Source organism: Triticum dicoccoides, chromosome 1B (genome assembly GCF_002162155.2).
Source record: "Triticum dicoccoides isolate Atlit2015 ecotype Zavitan chromosome 1B, WEW_v2.0, whole genome shotgun sequence".
In the NCBI taxonomy this organism is placed as follows: domain Eukaryota; kingdom Viridiplantae; phylum Streptophyta; class Magnoliopsida; order Poales; family Poaceae; genus Triticum; species Triticum dicoccoides.
The window spans coordinates 499,999,237-500,006,240 of NC_041381.1; the positions used below are offsets into that span (position 1 = coordinate 499,999,237).

The 7,004-nt window shown below is 44.4% G+C and overlaps 1 non-coding gene across 1 annotated transcript; it reads left to right on the forward strand.

Annotated features, from left to right (window-relative positions):
* The first annotated feature begins 1,544 nt into the window (after positions 1-1,544).
* On the forward strand, positions 1,545-1,626 carry TRNAS-AGA. Its single transcript has one exon. It is a non-coding gene; the product is annotated as a tRNA-Ser (tRNA).
* Positions 1,627-7,004: the final 5,378 nt, after the last annotated feature.

A 7,004-nucleotide genomic window follows, 5' to 3' on the forward strand; every position in this document is an offset into this window, starting at 1 on the left:
TGAAACTGAAACCCTTGATCCTAGATACATTCTGGACGCTCATCTTCTAAGATCATATTGTGCATGATCACACAAGCAGTCATCACCTTCCACAACTTCTTCATGCTCCAAGTCCTAGCAGGATACCGAACGGTGCCCCATTGAGATTGCAAAACACCAATGGCACGCTTGATGTCCTTCCTAGCACTCTCTTGCTCTTGGGCTTGCCGGCGTCAGGACGAAGGAGTTGGCCGGGGTGGCGAGGCGGCTTCCTGCTCACGACGTCGTCGGAGAGGTGGGGGTGGGAAGCTTCGGTGTTGCGTCGGTGAGACAGTGGTGGCGGCGACGCGGGAGGTGGCGACGTTGGGGGGAGATGTGTCGGCACCGGCTGCTGGCAGAGGCACCGGAAAATGGACGGCGGCGGAGGCGGGCGAGGGTTTGATGTCGATCTTGGAGTGGGAGAGAAAGCCCGCCATTGACTAGCGGGCCAGGGGAAGGAGTAGGCGAGCGTCGCGCGCGTTCGTTTTGTGTCTGCGCCAACGCAAATGAGGTTCAAAATTGGGCAGGAAATGAGTCGGCAGGCGGATGAAAAGTGAACGTGCGTCCGTTTGCATGGGCGCGTTGGGAAGACTTTTTGTCCGCGCCGACCCAAACGGAGGCGTGTGGACGAAATGGGTCGGCACGTTGGAGTTGCTCTTAGTGTAAAAAATTATATTCTAAAAGTAGGAGAGAACACTGGAATTTACACTTATAAATACTCTATATGTTTATAACTAAAAAAATATAATTTGTAATAATATATGTACATACAAAAAACTATTGTCAAAGGTACATATTAGAGACCTCATGAATGTTGAAGACAACATCTGAAATATATTTCAGGACAAAATTAGCAGAAGAGTACACCCACATTACACACCTTTTTTCCACCATAAAAGCAAGACAATATTTGCTAACATAGTATTTCTTCGGACCACGATGACTTTGTTTGATAAATGTACCACATATTTATTTATGCAAAAGAAATGATCAAAACAGAACACGATGACTTTACTTAGGACCAAGGAAGTCATCTTCCTGGACAGGAATAAGATAAATGCGGGCGAAGAAGAATGAAAAGTTGAAATGGTTGCTGCTAGTACTATAGGCAGATGTGCACTGGAGTATGAGGAATTTTTCTGTCCTGAGAAAGCACCGAGATCGGTCGCTGGGAGGCCCCGCCGCCGGGCACTCTCAAGGTGAATTTTGATGGAGCTTTTGATGAGGCGAGTGGCAGCGGAGGGTGGGAGCTGCAGCCGGCAGAATCTGCTTTGCACGATGCACTTCATTCTGAAGCTCTGGCTTGCACTTATTACGCCGGCTGCGGATTGGGGGATGTCGAACATGATTGTTGAATCTGATTCTCAGGTGCGGTTGACGGCTGGAGGTGCACCCACGCTACGTACCGTGTGGACACCAGTGACCAGTCTCGCCTAGTGCGGTCCGTACGGTAGCGCGTTGAGCAAAGTTCTGTTACATCGTAAGCATATGCTGAAAGAAGGCTAAATTAGATTTCTGACAGAGCCGTGGTCGTGCCGGAGTGGTTATTGGGCATGACTAGAAATCATGTGGGCTCTGCCCGCGCAGGTTCGAATCCTGCCGACCACGCTTGGCATTGTTTTTTTCCATGCCTCAAAAACCGTCATCTTTTAGTGACATGTTGCTCAACAATGCTTGTAAAGTTTTAAATTAGTAAGTCTTTTCCATGCCTCAAAAACCTGACATGTTGCTCAACAATGCTTGTAAAGTTTTAAATCAGTAAGTCTTTTTCCATGCCTCAAAAACCGTCATCTTGCTTCGCGATACGTCGCTACGGCGTGGGGCGACTCCACGCCTGCGTCGAATTGTCGTAGTTTACTAGTGACTGCAAATAACCCATGACATGGGGTATGTTAGGAAAAGATGCAACTTAGTATTATGAGGAGGCTAAAATCAACATATATACATGTACAAGTGGGAGGCCAAAGGCCAGAATGCAAAAGGCCAAAGGCCATCATAAATACTCTAAGCCCCCCCCCTCCCCTCAAACTCATGGTGAATCCACAACACTGAGTTTGGAGAGGTAAAAACCATGTTGCACTCTAGTCTTGGTCTTCATGAAGAAGTCCGCCAACTGTAACTCAGAAGATACATACTGAAGAGCAAGAACATGATCCTGAACACCAGCGCGCACAAAGAAAGCATCAACCCCAAATATGTTTATAAAGTTTTAAATTAGTAAGTCTTTTCCCATATGCCTCAAAAACCTGACATGTTGCTCAACAATGCTTGTAAAGTTTTAAATTAGTAAGTCTTTTCCCATGACTCAAAAACCGCCATCTTGCTTTGCGATACGTCGCTACGGCGTGGGGCGACTCCACATATGCGTCTTGGTGTAGGGGCTTTCAGAATTGCCGTGGTTTACTAGTGACAACAAATAACCCATGATGTGGGGTATGTTAGGAAAAGATGCAACTTAGTATTATGAGGAGGCTAAAGCCAACATATATACATGTATAAGTGGGAGGCCAAAGGCCAGAATGCAAACGGCCAAAGGCCATCATAAATATAACTCTAACACCCCCCCTCAAACTCATGGTGGATCCACAACACTGAGTTTGGAGAGGTAAAAACAATGTTGCACTCTAGTCTGTGCCTTCATGAAGAAGTCCGCCAACTGTAACTCGGAAGGCACATACTGAAGAGCAAGAACATGATCCTGAACACCAGCGTGCACAAAGAAAGCATCAACCCCAATATGCTTGGTAAGCTCATGCTTCACAGGATCCCGCGGTAATATTAATAGCACTTGTACTGTCTGACAAGAGGGTAGTAGGTGTAGTAACAGAAACACCAAAATCCTCAAGCAACCATTGTAACCAGGTCACCTCTGCCGTCAATAGAGCCATAGCTCGCAACTCAGCCTCTGCACTCGAACGGAAAACTGCAGTTTGTTTCTTTGTCTTCCAAGCAATGAGAGAACCACCAAGAAAAACACAGTAAGTAGATAATGAACGACGATCCAAAGGGATCACTAGCCCATGTAGCATCCGAATAGGCCTGGAGCTCTAATGAGCTGGAACGGGGAAAGAAGAGACGGTGAGAGATCGTGCCACGAAGATATCGTAGAACACGAAGAAGGTGACTGTAGTGAACCGAAGTGGGAGCAGAAACAAACTGACTCAGAACATGGACAGGATAGGAGATATCTGGACGAGTGACAGCAAGATAGACAAGACTCCCAACAAGATGACGATAACGCGTCGGATCAGATAAGGGCTCATCATCAGAAGCACAAAGGTGAACATTGAGCTCCATAGGAGTCTCAGCGGTGCGCTCATCACTAAGAGTCGCACGAGTGAGAAGATCCTGGATATACTTTTCTTGAGAAATAAAGAATCCATCAGAGGTAGAAGAAACCTCAATCCCAAGAAAGTAGTGAAGAGGACCAAGATCCGACATATGAAACTGCTCACTAAGACGTGCCTTGACAAAGGCAATGTACTCAGAGTCATCACCAGTGATAATCATGTCATCAACATATAGCAGAAAAGTCCTACCACGATGAGAAAGGTGGACAAACAACGCTGGATCATGAACACTGGGCGAAACACTAGCGGCAGTCATGACAGAGGCGAAGCTGTAGGACCTTGAGAAGAGGTGTCTAGAGGGGGGTGATTAGACACTAAGTACCAAAGTTGCAGTTTTTAACCCTTTTAAAGTTTAAGTGAAGTTTAGGCACAAGTTTAACATTCACAACACATAGCAAGCAAGCATGCAAAGAGTATATGAGCAGCGGAAAGTAAAGCATGTAACTTGCAAGAATGTAAAGGGAAGGGTTTGGAGGATTCAAACGCAATTGGAGATACAGATGTTTTTGCCGTGGTTCCGATAGGTGGTGCTATCTTACATCCACGTTGATGGAGACTTCAACCCACGAAGGGTAACGGTTGCGCGAGTCCACGGAGGGCTCCACCCACGAAGGGTCTACGAAGAAGCAACCTTGTCTATCCCACCATGGCCGTCGCCCACGAAGGACTTGCCTCACTAGCGGTAGATCTTCACGAAGTAGGCGGTCTCCTTGCCCTTACAAACTCCTTGGTTCAACTCCACAATCTTGTCGAAGGCTCCCAAGTGACACCTAGCCAATCTAGGAGACACCACTCTCCAAGAAGTAACAAATGGTGCGTTGATGATGAACTCCTTGCTCTTGTGCTTCAAATGATAGTCTCCCCAACACTCAACTCTCTCTCATAGGATTTGGATCTGGTGGAAAGAGGATTTGAGTGGAAAGCAACTTGGGGAAGGATAGAGATCAAGATTCATATGGTACGAATGGAATATCTTGGCCTCAACACATGAGTAGGTAGTTCTCTCTCCGAAATAGGATGCTGGAAGTATAGCTTCGGTCTGATGGCTCTCTTCACGAATGAAGAGGAGGTGGAGGGGTATATATAGCCTCCACACAAAATCTAACTGTTACACACAATTTACCAAACTCGATGGGACCGATTCAACAGACTCGGTCGGACCGATTTAGTAAACCTAGTGACCGTTAGGATTTTCGGTGGGACCGAAATGCAACTCGGTAGGACCAATATGGTTAGGGTTAGGGCATAACATAATCTCGGTGAGACCGATTACCCAAACTCGGTAGGACCGATTTTGGTAATTAGCTAACTAGAGAGTTGGTCAGGCAAACTCGGTTGGACCGATTATCAAACTCGGTGGGACCGATTTTGGTAATGAGTCAACCAGGAAGTTTGCATTGTAATCTCGGTAGTACCGATTGCTCAAATTCGGTAAGACCGATTTTGATAATGGACATACACAGAGTGATTACAATCCCATCTCGGTGAGACCGAGATCCCTATCGGTGAGACTGATTTGCCTAGGGTTTGTGGCAGTGGCTAAGACATCCAAACTCGGTGGCGCCAGATAGAAAGAATAAGTGGGGCCGAGTTTGACTTTAGGTTTAGGAAAAATGTGGATGTGAGAAAGTGGTTGAGGGTTTTTGGAGCATATCATTAAGCACTTGAAGCAAGAGGCTCATTAAGCAACACCTCATCCCTCCTTGATAGTATTGGCTTTTCCTATAGACTTAATGTGATATTGGATCACTGAAATGTAAAATAAAGAGTCTTGAGCTTGAAGCTTGAGCCAATCCTTTGTCCTTAGCATCTTGAAGGAGTTACCACATCCTTTAGTCCATGCCACTCCATTGTTGAACTTATCTGAAATATACTAGATAAAAGTATTAGTCCAACAAGAGTTATGTTGACATTAATTACCAAAACCACCTAGGGAGCACTTGTGCTTTCAATCTCCCCCTTTTTGGTAATTGATGACAACATACATCAAAGCTTTAGATAAGGATATAAAGAATAGCAAGTAAAGCTTTGGAAAGACATGTAACAAGCATAGGCTCCCCCTACATGTATGCAATCATGTGAATATGAAATATAGAAGCATGTGAGAGCATAACCATGATAGAGCAGGCAATGTGTTACATGTATCTTGGCCATATGCATCAGAGCAAAAAGTATTAAAGAAAATATCTTCATGCTCATGAGTCCTTCTTGCAAACAGTATGTACATCAGCAAGAATTCCTCATACACATGATTGTGATGCATACACTTACCTTGTAGTCTTGAGTAGGCTTAGGATGGAATGAACCTGTGTAAACAAGGTTAGATAACACAGATGCACCTACTAGCCAGAGCAAACATAAGAAACCACAAGAATACCAAGACTGGGATGACATGTAGAGAGTGAGTACTAAGTACCACAGTTGATTAGACATGTCCCCAAGAGTAAAGATATGCAATGAATTTAAATGATTTCTTTCCCTTAGATGTCTTGCTCCCCCTGAATCTAGCATGGGATATTGGGAGAATATAGGGAACATAAAATCAGAGCTGAAAGATATAAATGAACAGAGCTAATGCAAACTAATGCAAGTAAGCACATATGAACATGTCTTTCCCCTCAAGAAGACATGTGGCATCTCTCCTATTGAACACCAAGCATCTGGGATCCTTGAAAAATACTTTCTACTAGTATTCTCCCCCCTGGAGATCTCTCTCTCTCCCCCTGAAGGATCTCTCTCTCTCCTTCTTTGATGTGATCTCTTTAAGTGATAAGCTTTGATGTGATCTCTCTCTCCCCCTTTGACATCAATTTCCAAGAAGGGCTTGATAAAGATGTAATCTCTCTCTCTCCCTCTGGAGTTTGTTGTGAATGAGGTTGATCCTTGAGTCACAACATAAAGCAATGATAAAAATGTGATGTTTGTAGATGACAAGATTCATTGAGTGGAGCTGGATCAGAAGAAACACAGAATAAGTGGCAAACTGTTTTTCCTGTTGTGAAATCGGTGGCACCGAGTGGTATGCTTCGGTGGTACCGAAAATTTTCGGTTGGACCGAAAACAACAAATTGGTGAAATCGAGTTCATCGCAGAGAAAACACTTGTCACCTCAGCTCACTAGACTAATAAGATCTCACAAAGATTTGCAAGGAATTTACTGAATGTTATGCAAGGAATTGGATGCATAGAATGCAGAGCAAAAAGAAAGAAATCTAGATGAAGTTTTTTTTGAAATGGGAAACAAATATGCATGAGAAAAATGCAAAAACACAGAAGAAAACACAAGAGAACTTCATCTAGAGATGGTCGGCGACGAAGTCACCTATGTTAGAGTATATTGACTTAGGAGTCAAGTGAGATCACTTGATCATAGGTCATACTCATCGTTTAAGCTCAAAATGGGGTTACCATTTTTTCGTTTAAGCATCTTGATGTATTCACATCTTGTCGAGTTGCTTTAACTCATGACTTGGAGTAAAGCTTCTCTAAGATGGAATAACATACCTTGGTTGGTGGTGTTGTCCATGTAGTTGAACTTGTGTGGGTCGCTCAAGGTTGATGTAGCTCATCAAGAGTTTGGAGCACCACTTGGAATTTGAGTCCATCTACCTACATGGGTTAGTTCTTGCAAGGAAG